The 14,724-nt window shown below is 36.8% G+C and overlaps 1 protein-coding gene across 1 annotated transcript in view; it reads left to right on the top strand.

Annotated features, from left to right (window-relative positions):
* Positions 1-14,724, top strand: part of LOC137026312 (zinc finger protein GLIS1) — a 98,221-nt gene that overhangs the window by 744 nt on the left and 82,753 nt on the right. The window lies entirely within an intron of this gene.

The raw sequence follows: 14,724 nt of genomic DNA on the forward strand, positions 1-14,724 counted from the left end.
GCAGTCTTAATCTACATGGATTAAAATCAAATCAGCAGTTGTTGAGCATAATAAAAAATGCAAATATAAAATAGCAATAAAGCAATAAAATAAATTTAGTTTATATCGACTTTAACGTCTAGGCTAATTGAACACAGATGTCAAATGTCAATCTGCAAAACAGAGCCAAAAGCTTTTAGCTTTTGAAAACCTTTGATGGCTATTTAAAAAAAAATGCATTTATAATAGGCCTAAATATTTAATAAAAACATTAATAGATTATAGCCTACTAAATAGACTAATTAGGCTAATTATATATAATATACAATTTGTATGGATGTATTCATTTAATTTTTTTTGCACAACAACCATATAGTAGGCTAATTGAAAATCAGACACTTTTTTTCTTTACATTACCTTGACGTTATCTGTTTCAAACTGACATTGATATATGGTCATATATTAGAGTGTGTAATAATATTAACCGTATAACTGCATAGAACATCGTCTTGTAGACACATTTTGGGACAATTCCTCATAGCTAGAAGTTATCGTGTCTTGAAGTGTGTTAAATGCATCGCGGATAGCAATGCGACCTTTAAAAAACTATTAAATAACAAAAAATATCATTTTCAGACTGTCGGAGATATATATTAAACTCACGCGCAATCATTTTTTTTTCACGTGATAAAATACTCGTTCGCGAAATAGCCTACATTAATTTATTATTACGTACTTAAAGAGAGAGTTCAACCACAAAGTAAAATCATGTCATCATTCCCATCCTCATATTGTTCCAAACTTTCCTACTTCTGTGGAACACAAACGCGTTAGGGATTTACAGTTTCAGTCACCATTCACTGTCATTGAATCTTTTTTACATAAAATAAAAGTGAATGGTGACTGAGACTGTCATTCTCCCTAACAACTCTTTCTGTGTTCTTTGATGAAAGAAAGTCTTAGAAGTTTACATATACCACATGAGGGTGAGGAAATGACAACAGAATTTACTTTTTTTTGGGGTGCATTACATAAATACCATCATGCATGGTATTGCATTGGGAGATCAGTGTGTGCGAAACATACAGAGTGATTCAGTAACCTTGTTCATTTAGTCATAAAATCATCTTAATGCTAGTTTTCTTTGTAGAAGGAACACGCATTCTATTGATTATGCTCTTCGGAATATGCATGCATATGTGTGTTTTAGTGCAAATGTGTTTAGATTTGTGTGACACTCTTAATGCAAGCAATGTTGAGCCATGCATCCCTCAAAAACAGGGCTTTCTGGTATTGGACTAGGGTGGTCACCCTGTTTAGATGATGCTACAATGGCGTGGGATTGCGGGGGCTGACACAGTTAACCGCTTACTTCAGCTTGTGATTATACAAATTTGACTTATATTAGTAATCATACCTTGTCACAAACGAGACTCAGAGGGTTTGATTATGATGTTTGCCTGACAAATTCGAACCAAATGTTTCTTGAATGTGTCTCAGCATTTATGAGACTTGGTTCCACCGTTCTCCCCCGTCCAAAGTGAATCATTACAATGTCTATCAGATGCATTTGACAGATGGGAACACTGATGTTTTAGATGTGCCTATTTAAGCATCATACTTTATGGAATGGAATGAGACTTTTGGGAAATGTTTTGAAGTAAGCATGATGTTGTTGACGTTTCAGAGAACATGTTTGAGATATTACTCGTTTCACGTGTGAAATGATTTTTTAAAAATGTTTGACTATTCTTTTTTTTTTCTTTTTTTAGAATTGACTATATGGTTCTGCATTCATCTGTGACAGTCTGTTGTGAGCATAGGCTGTAACTTGACAAAATTTAATCCGTTAAAAAAATAATCGTTGATCAGGTTCTTATTTCATTTCAGCTGCAGTGGCAGAACATGCTTGTTTGTACAGAAAATGAAGTGATGTGGCAGAAAATGTAAAAATATTTAACCCTACCTTAACTATAAAGTCTTTTTATATATATATATTTTTGAGAATGGTGTTTTTTTTCTTTCTGAAGAAGCATTTTATTTTCCCCTAATTATACTTGCACAGTTTTTTTTTTTTTTTTTTAAGTAGTGCTGTAGTTAATTTTCTGGGCATTTTTTTTCCTGCAGGCATGTCAGATTTATAATTACCCTATATATAATTCTCTTTACAGATTTATCAGGATTCTAATTTACAGTAATAATTACAAATATGCCATTTTTGCACCATATGTATTCACTTTCTAGTCGTAAACCTTACAAATTTGTAATCAAGCACATAACAAAAGTTGATTGCGTGTTGATTTTTGCTGAAACCCATATATGGTTTATAACACATTTATGCTTCCGAAGACACTTATTTAAATTATTTAACTCTTTTGTAGCAGCTTGCCATTTCTACAAAAAATTGTGTTGATATTCTATCAAGCAAGATAAAGTTACCTGCCTTTATTACAGAAGCATTCATGTTGTACAATTAGTTATAGTACAAAAAGTGGCCATGGAACCAGTGAGTTGGCAAGGTTTCACACATGTACATGATGAACATCCTAAGAACGCAGCGCTAGTCCGATGGGACAAAATCTCTCTAACATGGCTAATTAACTTGTTCTTTGGCTTTTTGTCTCCTGGATAACTCCGTTACTGATTTGCGGTGCATAAATATAATCGGATCATTTTTTCACATTTCTATTTTCTGAGCTGGAGTGCTTTTAGTCATCACAATGGTAACACTTTGGTTTGGGGAACACATATTCACTATTAACTACAACTTTTGCCTCAATAAACTCTTAATTTACTGCTTGTTATGGTTGTTGTAGTGTTTAAGTTTAGGTGTGGGATAGGATTTAGGGATGTAGAATATGGTCATGCAGAGTAAGGCATTAATTACTATTATACTACGGGGCTGTTGAATGCTCAAATCTGATGGGTTGACCAACGTTTTAAGGTGTGCAATTATTTTCAAAGAAAGTAGTTCTAGGCAGGTCTTGACCACATTGCAGTTCCATATTACCAAAGACTATAGAATAACACAAGATGTGTCACTCGTATAGTTTTGAATGGGAGAAAGTGTAACGCGCAATATGGCGGAATAAGTCCCGCCTTCTAAATAAGAGCCAATCGCCGACTGGTAAAGTCATCGCGTTACTTCAGCGGCCGTTAGAATCACCGGTTTCTATAGAAACAGTCAGACGCGCGCCTCCGAAGAGAGGCGCATTTAGGTCTGCGCATGCGCATTAGCTTGATCCAGCCTGAAAAATAGTTTTTTTTTGTCATGATTCGAGCGTTTAGAAACAAAATTTATGAACCGGTTGTTGTTAGATTTCATTGGTGATTTCAAATATGAAGTTTAATCGTAAGGTTGGCAAACAGTTTTGGAGAATTTGATGTTTCCCCATTCAAAGAGATAGGGCATGATGCCCAGGATGCCCGAGAGGCGTTTCAAAGATGGCCGCCGAGTGAAATGACTTGTCATTAAGGGACTTTGATATTACTTCACCAAATGATTTCAGTTATTTCAATAGGTCCTACAGCCTACAACCGCAAAAGAACCAAACCTCACAACGACACTGACCAAGCAAATAAATATAGTAAATAATAGGATGAAAACAACAAATTATTGTCATGGTTTTTGCCACAAAATACGTTTTGTGTCCTGAAAGCGCATACTCTCTCGCACACTCACTCTCTCTCTCTCTCTTTCAAACGTACACACGTACAGTATCGTACAGACACACGTTCGCACAGAAACGCTTTGTTAGCGCTGCTCTCATTAATTAATTAGTAAAATAGTTTAGCATCTTAAAAGCTACATGACATTTCTCACCAGTGAGGTAATAACTGTGCAGTTCTTGAGGTAGATAAACTTATAGTTTCGCTATTGCTGCCGTGAGAAACGCACAGACTTAGGTAGGCTAATTCACATATGTTTATTCTCTCTCTCTCTCTCTCTCTCTCTCTCTCTCTCTCAACTGTGTTAATAACTGTATCAACTGTATTATTCTGCTATCAAGGCTCAAGCCTCCGTTACTAGTTCCGAAATGACGTTTTGGAATTAGCAACGGAGGCTTGGGATTAGATGCGTAAGAAATTAGTCCCACACACAAGAGTGTTTTAAGGACAAAAACCTGACAAATGTTTTGAAATATAACATCGGAAGAGTGGCTTGAAGTGTGGTAACCGTAGTATAAGCGGAATAATTGACTCCGGGCCGTTGAATTCTTAGAGAATAACGCACACTTGCTTCACGTCGTGGCCACATTACCACCTCGGGTGTGCATTATTTTTTAAGAATTCAACAGCCTGTTGTCAATTATTCCTTGCATAAACAGCCAATATGCAAGCTAATAAGCAACTAGTAAAAAGTGAGAATTGTTCCCCATACTAAAGTGTTACCATCGCAACGAGTCATAATAAATCGAACATTCTGAAGTCGCCCTATTAAAATCTTCAAGGTCATTTTTCAGCATAAAAGATTATCATTATACTGTAAGCGTTGCTGTGATTGTCTATGCTTGTGTTTTTGAACACAAGGTAATACTTAGTATTCACAGACAAACTCCCACGTCGAAGTGTTGATTCAGCTCATGAAAAAATGAGTAATTGACTCTAAAGGGAGTCATTGCTATAGTGTTTCGGGTTTCTATGGTAATGGGTCTACTCCCACACACATATACAAACTCAGCACCGTTTGGTCACTCTAAAATGTGGCATTTGTACTCATAAGTTGAATTCCTTTAGCTTGATGAAGTTTCCTGTGCTTGCTAGGCTGATATTCTGTATGTCTCAGGATGTGTGGTGCTGCCATTATTAATTAGGCCTATTAGAAATGATTATAAACCCCCACATTGATCAGACTCAGATAATCAGTTCTCATTTAGGGGATTTATATACAACATCTAGCTTTATTGGTTTCTGTAAACATGTGTTGTCCACTAGATTGCTTTGTTTTAGTTGCTGTGGCTGACTGCACTCGAGTTTAAAAAAATGTTGACGTCGGTGGTTGCATCACAGCTAAACTGCTGTGGACTTTTTGTACTGCACAATTACCTGCTCTCCCCTCAGCGCTTTCCATTCGTTTCTCTTGTCTTTTGGCTTTCTCTTTTACACTTACACACTTGATCTCTGTGTCGTTGTGCTCTCACTCCCACACATCCTACTCGACTGCGACCCACGTCTTTTGGGGGAACTCCTATGACATCAGAATGAGGCATGGATAAATTGAATGTGTGGGGAAACTGTAATGTTTGCAGCTTGTTCCATTGATTCACAAAGTCCTCATGATCAATGTGCAGTGCTATTTCATCCTGGTCGGTGACATCAGCGAGCAAACGTTTTTAACAAGTGAACATTTTTCAGCATCAGTCACCAAGAGTTTAAGAGCCAGCTAGCTGTAATGGAAGTCTTTGAATCATTTCTCACAAACAGGTCTCTGGAGGACTTTCTCACGTGTTGATTCAGCTTAATTTGCCTGGGAGTTTACAAACTTATTTTTGAGAGAAAGATGCGGTCGATGAGGCATAATCTGAGGAAAGTTATGAAAAACATTTTAGAATCTAATCAAGTAGCGTTTGATGAAAGATACTCTTGTGGTTTTAGAAGATTACAGCATCTGACACTCGATCATTATGGTTTGGGATCATTCCATTGTACTTTTTCAAATAATCTGTAAAACCTCAACGTACTTAATCAATCCTGAGGTAAAACATTCAGACGTCGGCGACCTTTATTACTGGTTGGGTTATGACTACAGTTTAGGCTTTTTATGGCACCTGTGATGTCATACCTCATGTCCAGTTTTGTTTTATTTATGCTTGTGGGATGCGTAATGCTAAGCCAAAGAAACGGCCTGAATCATCCTTCATTTCAAGGGCACCCTCGCCCTGCCAATACAACCCTCAAACCAATAATTCTGTTAAAAAAATATTATCTGGTTTGAATAAGTGTCGAAATATCGCTGGAATACCAGAGGAAATGTGTTCTGGACCTGGGCTTAAACGGAGGAAAAACAAAATTGGCTCCGATGTGTCATCATAAAGTGTATTTTTAGCTTGGACCATGTCTTGAGAATCACTCATAAAAATGCACCCACACTCTCCAACCTTTTTTCCCTCTTGCTTTTTGATATAGGGGTCGAATTCCTGCCTCATGTGAAATGGATCTGATTGTTTTGCCTACTCTCTCTGTCTCCCTGACTCCGTACTGAGATGAAGGGGCTACTCGCTCTTGGTCTGTGCCAGGGGGACATGCCACAGCTAACCGCACATCTACATGGGCCGAATTACTCATGCATTTTTAGACGGCAGCAACTGCGTCTCCAGACTTCTCAGCGCGTGTGACCGAGCACGGGGGTGGTTTTTTGATTTACATTTCGACAGTGGCACTTGCTGTTCTTGGCCCCGTGCTTGTTTGCTTCATCAAAGAAAAATCCGCTCCGTGGCGGCGCTGATCGCAGTGCTTAAAGCGGACGTGCGGGCCCCTGCTTCCCGTAGCGGGACGCTGCAAGACGGCTAGGTGGCCGTGACCCTTTGGATCCACTGTTGATTTAGTGTTAAAGGTGATGGATGGCAATCGACACCCCGCTGGTTTTTGTACCAATACAGCTGTTTTTCTGCTCCGCCCAGTTCACTTGCCTGTTTAATAGAACATAAATATGGATACCGAACCCAGTGCCAAGTTCCCTGGTGGGTCTTTTATTAGAAGAAGTATTATTCTTTTATATCGAGAAATACCACAAAGATTACAGCAGATTCTCGGTACAAACTAACTCTCTAATTTACACAGAGGACGTAGTGAATGTAGACAGATTCATAAGACGTTTTCTGCCAGTCGTTAGACCTTCGTTTTTACAAGTCTGGGCGTCCAATCGAGCGCTGGCTTCGTTCGAATGGTCGAAAACAAACGCACAAACATTTATTCCTTCATTAGCAGAGAGCAGAAATCATTCCAGTAGGCACGGTTATATCCTCTCTGTTGTTTAGCAGTTTCACCGTGCCAGGAAGCTGCCATGGGGCAGTGCCCATTCAGACTGTGATGTGATTGGTTGGAATGACCCTTGAGGACTATGAAATACATTATAAAGTCTAATAGTGCAGTTTATATACTTTATTGGTGGTTGTTAATAAAGCGCAGGGTTCTGGAAGAATTAGTTATTCTCTCGTCCTCTAGTGATCCAGCACCAACTGAGTGTAATATTACATTACGCTCAGGGATTTCTGAAGGCTAATAACCTGACATGGGCCCTGAATGCAGATTGTTTAGAATGAAAACACTTCACTTTTACGAACAGATCTGGATTATGTGATGGGAGCCATTCATCTTTAGTATCGTTGATGGCTGTAAATTTTATATATTTGTGCTGTTTGTGTGTAATGATGAAATGATGTTAGTAAGATGAAAAACCTTTGTGTATTTATTATTTTTCAATGCCTTTTTGTCTAGTGAAGTTCTTCTACAGCCACTTGCAGAAATAACATTTCCCAACTGAGCATGTGTCAAGTAAACTTGACCTTTTTCAGTTCAAAGGCCAAAAAAAGGAACTGACAGACATTAATAAATATTCTGAAACCGACAGTTCGCTGTGAGCACAAAAAATACCACTAAAATATCATTTATGTCCTCATTTTCTGCAACAAAGCTAATATTTTTGTGAATACCAGACATAATAGACTCCATGGAGTAGAACTAATAATTTTGTCCTGCTACGTATCGTATATTTGTCTGTCCATTGACAGTCCAATCAGATTCTTCTGACCTTAAGGGCTGAACGTTTTTTTCCAGGCATTTCAGAACAGTCTGCAGTCATGAATCGGTAAGCTTTGAGCATTCCTACTTCCTGTTTCCATCAAGCTGCTGTTGGATTACTCGGATGGGAGACATGCTCAGAGCAAGGTTAAAAGAACACCGAACATTATTAAACTTTTCTCTGTCAGACAATTTTGTCGTCTCATCTCCACACAGTGCTCTGGGGTGTTTACTCAGATTTAAGGCATAAATTGAAATCAGCAGTTTGGCAGGTTAATATTTGGAGAAAAAGATGCCGGCGAACGATAAGAGGACACAATTTCCCACGACACAGACCATCCCATCTGTTTTTTTCCTGATCCTTCACTTCATTTTAATGTTATGGGAAAAATTGTATGCGAAAAACAAGAACTTTTGACCAATAATTGCTATACGTGCCTTGTAAAAAATTTAGGCCAGACTGCGTCTGCAGGGCACGAGTCGAGTGTCACAGCAATAGCAGACCTGCATAGTGCTTTCACACTGACAGCGTGTGTGTTGCATCACTATACAGAAAATAAAGTTAATTTTATGTTACAAAATTGATTATTTATTTTATTAATGGCCATAAAAGAAAGCTGTTATTTGGAAGAGAGCCATTTAGAATTATTATAAACTTTACTTATCACAAAGTCAAATTTAGTTCTCATTCAGAACAGAGTTTATTTTGCGCTAGCACTATTTATTCATCTTTGCTACAACAGAATGTAGCCCATGACAAATTAATTGCACAACGATTAATGTGCTGTGCCTTAAAGGGATAGTTCACCCAAAAATGAAAATTTGTTTTTCTGCTTACCCCCAGCGCATCCAAGATGTAGGTGACTTTGTTTCTTCAGTAGAACACAAATGATGATTTTTAACTCCAACCGTTGCCGTCTGTCAGTCAAATAATGCGAGTAAATAAAAACTTGCACAGACAAGTCCAAATTAAACCCTGCGGCTGGTGACGACACATTGATGTCCTAAGACATGAAACGATCAGTTTGTGTGATAAACCGAACAGTATTATATAATTTTTTACCTCTAATACACCACTATGTCCAACGGCATTCATCACTCGATTCGTGAGGTCTGATCGCGCTCTGACAACAGCAGTGATGTCTCGCTCTCATTGAAGTATATTCGCGAGACATCACTTAGTTGTCAGAGCGTGATCAGACCTTACTAACGAGTGCTGAACGCGGTTGGACATAGTGGTGTATTAAAGTTAAAAAATGATATAAATACTGTTCGGTTTATCACACAAAGCGATCGTTTCATGTCTTAGGACATCAATGTGTCGTCACGAGTCGCAGGGTTTAATTTGGACTTGTCTATGCAAGTTTTATTTACTCTTATAGTACAAGTTCCCATCCACTAGCATTATTTGACTGACAGACGGCAACGATTGGAGTTAGAAATCATCATTTGTGTTCTATTGAAGAAACAAAGTCACCTACATCTTGGATGCACTGGGGGTAAGCAGATAAACATCAAATTTTCATTTTTGGGTGAACTATCCCTTTAAGATGGCACCATTGTGTTCTGCGCATAGAGAGAAAATGCTTGAAGAAGTTTAAAAATAAAAATAGAACATAACTACAGTGAATGGGTTCTGTCTGAATTTCTTTACGGCAGATTTTGGGAAGATTATGCAGTGTAATCTTGTTCCCGGGCAAATTACTCATATGTTCCAGTTCTTTTTAGTGAATCAAAAACATACAGCGCTACCAATATAGTCTGATTTGCAAACAAATTACACAAATGACTCAAATGAGACTGTTCTTGCTAATAAATCAAACACAGACAGCTTACAGCTAACTGTGTAACCTAAATCAATGTAGTTGTTGACTGGTCATTCATATTATTATTTGTGGTTAAGGATACACAATGCATTTTGTCAGTAGTATTTTATGTATGTAGTATTTTATGTGTGTATATATATATATATATATATATATATATATATATATAATATATATATATATATATATATATATATATATATATAATTAAATGAATGTTAAAATGTTATTTTTGTGTTGATGTTTAGAATATTAATCAATTATTGGACTTGCATTAAAAAGTCTGTGTAACATGTAAACAAACCTTTTGAAAGAACTGTTTTAAATGAATTTATTTATTAGTGAAATTCTCTCCTCAGTTGGAAATGGAATTGCATGGTTAGAATTCATAATGGATCATTAAATTCTTTACGATTCCCATCTCTCCCTGTCACTGCATGCAGAACTTGCATCATCCTTTTTTTTTTTTTTTTTCAGATAATGCTTATTAGTTCACTCCATTATTTTTTTTTGTGTTGCTTCATAGAAGCCTTTATTGCAAAAGATTGTGATTGATAGGTTTACAGTGCATTTTGAATGTGTTTTCTGTGAGTTCCACATAGTCTCAGCATTAAAACTATACTCTCAGTGCTGGAGCACCGTGCTGTTCACGTGGGCAGTGTGAGTGCAGTTAATATGAATGCCTATGAAATACTGTAAATACGCAATTCAGACATGGGATGTGTGACAGGCTTTACAGTTTAATGTATAAAGAGAACCAAAATCCCTAATAAAGCATTTGAGATATGGTTGCAATAGCTCATGAGAAAGCAGAGCATGAGAGGAGAGAGACTAATGCGTCCCGGCCCTTTAACAGGATAAGAGGAATTTGAGGAATGAATGTTGACTTCAGCTTTTTACAATTTGCACTGAGTTTGCTGACTTATCACCTACCACAAATATTTCCCCCACTATTTCACCCTTTAAGCCCTGACCACAATCTCAGATGAGTTTTCCAGGCCCGGCCTGTGCCAAACTTTCCATTGGAGTCACCCCTTTATGTGCATGTGTGTGTATGTGTATGAGAACATACTCATCATGCTGTAGCAAATGTACCATAAAAGTTAAGATACTTCTCTAGTGTTGACATAGCATTAATTCCACTGTCAAACGTTCCATTAATATGAGAAATAGGACATCCCATTATGGCAGACTGCTCAGTTTTTCTTTCAACCAGTTGTGCACTTCTAGAATGCACGAGAAATGCTTTCATAGTGCATTTGGGTGCAAATCAGTTTGACTGTAAACTGCTTCTCGAACAAGAACAAATGTAGGACGGGACTTGATTTTGTCTGTTGGGAATTGATTGGATTTTTGTGATTTGCTATTGGTCGATCTCATGTGAGTGACAAGTTGTCCTGCCCTCGCTCCAGTAAATTTACCCTTGTGGGGAAAATCAAGTTTTTAATGTTGTTTATATGTCTATGTGGTGTTTTTAATATGCTTTAAGACAAACCATGTGTAAAGTCATTACCATTGCTGAGTATATTCTCTTAACTATGCTGTGAATTCTCAAGAGAAGCCAGGTTATCCCAGTATATTTTTCAGTTGATATGAAAAATCAGGTACATTTATAGCAGGTGAATTATCTATATGATGTTATATTGTATGTTATGATGAACAAGTTGTTCAAAGCATTTCTAAGGATACTGATTTTCAGAAGGCTGACTGAGATGGCGAACGGGAACATGGTTTGTGTAACATTAGCAACACATTATTAGCTGTTTGATAACATAGTCAAGCAAAAGTCTGATCATATTAATTACCATTATGTGTCTGACATTGTAGAGAGCGATACATAAAACACATTACCATTCTAATACATAGACTCTGAATAATTCACTCTTCCACTTCTACTTCTGAATCATTTCTGGTTAGATTTGTTACCTGAATTCAAACTGAATGAATAAAATAAACTTAAAATCTTTAAGTTGAGTTTACTCTAATGATTGACTAAACCAACACCAAAATATAAGTGAATTTAACTCAATGTGTATGAGTACTCAGTACTCATACTTATTGGTTTTAAAACTTAAATTGTTTACGGCAATTGGTTTCCTCAAATGGTTTGAGTTACCATAACTTATCGGGTTTTACAGTGCATATGGCTGAATTAAACTAGTATTTCCACTTGCCATTGAGCAGCATTTACTGCAGTAAAGTTGTCAGAATGGATCAGGTATTCTAAGCTTGTGTGACTGAGTGAAGGCGGGGCTTTCACAGGAAAAAATGTTTAAATATGACATTTTGGTGATCTAAGATGAGTTTTAAGGGATAAAATTATTGACTACAGAGGGACTTTAAGGATTCCAGGGCACATGAATAAAAAAATAAGGATGTGCACGGATAAATCATTTATAATACATACTTCAGTATTTTATAAAAAAATAAGAATTGTCAGTTTTTATTTCATGGTGACTATAAAGATATCTAAGGTACGCTACTGTTGGCAGTCAGAGGTAGGAACGTAACCAGTACTGTTTGGAGAATCAGGAAGTACTCTTGGTGAGCTTCAGGTCACATTTGTAAGTGACAGAGCGAGGAATGCTTGTTGAGCGCATCTGTCACACGTAACCATCATGTCTCCTGCACGTGTGTTTCTTATTGAACTAACACATGTGAGGGAGGTTATACATTGTTGGATCTTTTGGAAATGTAAGCGATGAGTGTGTGTGTGTGTGTGTGCTCAATATCTCCGTGGAGAAAGTGGAAACGAAAACAATCTCAGACTAATCAGAACCAGGTCACTCTGTTGTCCAGGCCATGCTTGACATTTATGGCCTTCCCTTGGCTCCACGTTCGCGCTTTATAGCAGGGCCGGTCCACGAAGCTATGCTTCACCATATAACTGATTTGCTAGTTTTCCTAAATCTACACATAAAGCAACGCCCGACTTCACAAGGTTCCTATTTAAAGAAAAAAGATGACACAGGCAACAGGAAACAGTTGTTATATATCACTTGCAGTTTCTGACAAGAATATTCAGAGGAGAAAAAGAGAGAAATTCTGGCTGGAGCCACGGTATGTGTTCCGAGACTCTCTCTCTCTCGTTTTGTCCTTTTTTTTTGCTGTTTACTTGATTCTTGCCCTAAAAAAGTAAAATGTTGACTAACACTGGAAAAAAAAAGTGAATTAGGTGCTTGTGTTGTGAATGACCTAACAGCTTTGCTTTTTAAAAACTGAAATGAAGTAAGGCCGTATGAAAGCTCTGACAGCCAGGTGCTGTGGACTTGGCCAGCGATTTTAGTTCTCAGGCCAGCTGGAAAATGAGTCCCAGAATTTATCTGCACCCTTTTCCCTTGACAAATTATTTTATTGTTCTCGCACAGTTGGTTTGCATTTATTCTTTTGGCTAATGATAGGTTAAGGCAGAGTGATCTGCTTTCGCTGTGTTACACGGCGAACGCACCCCAACTGGGCCTGTTCCCGCAATGACAAAGCATATTTGCTCTCCACGCTGACAGAAAGATCGATTGGGAGTTTAATGCTCAGGAACTTGCGGCAGAAAGATTCATCAAAAGGGATTTTCTGATCTGCGACACAAAGAAATTGCATTACGATGCAAAAATCTTGCCTTGGGTTACCTGAAAACCTAACCTTCATGCCTAAAGGTCACATCTTTTGCAGGGCTTAATTGGATTACAGGGCCGTTCATGTTGTAAGAATGTTCCTGCCCGCTGCAGATGGAGAGATATCAGCATTATAACTGTCTGCTTACTGCACTCTACCTGACCCGAGCACAGTAGACGAGAGCTTGCCTGCTAATCTTTTACAAATGCTGCTAGTCTCCAAGACCAGGCTTTCTCAAAGATGACCGAGTCAAAACAGACCCTGTTTCTCAATGAGCCTCCATTGAAAATATGTCTGAATCAAACAGTGACTAACACATACCTTCTGTCTGCAGGGTTACTTTGCGAATGAGAGCTGGCCTTACCGGAGTCGTTCGCGCTCATCTGGAGGCTCTGGTTTCCCTTTAGTATCGGCACACTTATTTTCAAGGATGTTACAGAGTGGAGACAGTGGACTGCCTAAAGGATTGTATTGTCATAACAAGTCTGCGAGCCTTTACAATGATTGACGTTTCAGCCAAGTTGATGCATGACGTCAAGAGAATTAGCTGGAGAAAGTTATATGTTAACATTCGTTAATTAATGGATGGGAATTTGAATTTTGTACATTTGAATTCTTGTCGTGAGACATTTAACAGCATTTAAATGTTTGTGGCTTATTTTATAGTTATAGTATTTTATGTATGTATATATTAGTAGTATTTTATGTATATATATATATATATATATATATATATATATATATATATATATATATATATATATATATATATATATATAAATATTTGAATTGTAAAAATGTGGCATTTAACAAAATTTAACTGTTTTATGATATTTTATAGATTTGTATTTTTTGTTCTGATTTTTTTTAGGTGAAATTAGCTGTAAATATTCAGATTATAGTTTTGCATAAAGAAGAAATACAAAACTTAAAATTCAAAATTATAAAATTCATAACAAAAGTTGAGACTAAGCATTTTAGCCAATCACAGAGCTAGTAAAATTATCTGGCTCTGTGAAACAACCTAAAAAAACAAAAAAACAAAAACAAAAACAAAATGTAATTCAAAATTATAGAATATGCCACAAAAATTCAGTTTTGTAAGTGTCACATCTAAAATTCAGTTTTGTAAAATTAAATTATTTTGTCATTTCTGTAGCTCTATAAATGGCATGTTGAAGGATTTAAAATTATATACATTTTGTTACAATACTACTTTTCTGCCACTAAAAAAATAAAATAAATAAAACACAAAAGCTAATTGCGACTTTTTATCTCAAATTCTGACTTTTTTTCAGAATTCTGAGAAATAAACAAGAAAAGAGAAAAAAGTCAGAATTGTGAGTTTATATCTTGCATTTGTGACTTTTTATCACAGTTGTTAATATCATACAATTCTGATTTTATTTTATTTCTCAGAATTGGGAGATATAAGTTATAGTAGTCTAACTCTTGACAAAAAAATCGGCTCACAATTCTAAAATTCTCTCTTGAAATTGCTATTTATATCTTGCAATTCTGGGAAAAAAGTCAGAATTGTTGAAAATTTTATATCTCAAAATGCTGACTT

The sequence above is a fragment of the Chanodichthys erythropterus genome, chromosome 9 (genome assembly GCF_024489055.1).
Source record: "Chanodichthys erythropterus isolate Z2021 chromosome 9, ASM2448905v1, whole genome shotgun sequence".
Classification (NCBI taxonomy): Eukaryota; Metazoa; Chordata; class Actinopteri; order Cypriniformes; family Xenocyprididae; genus Chanodichthys; species Chanodichthys erythropterus.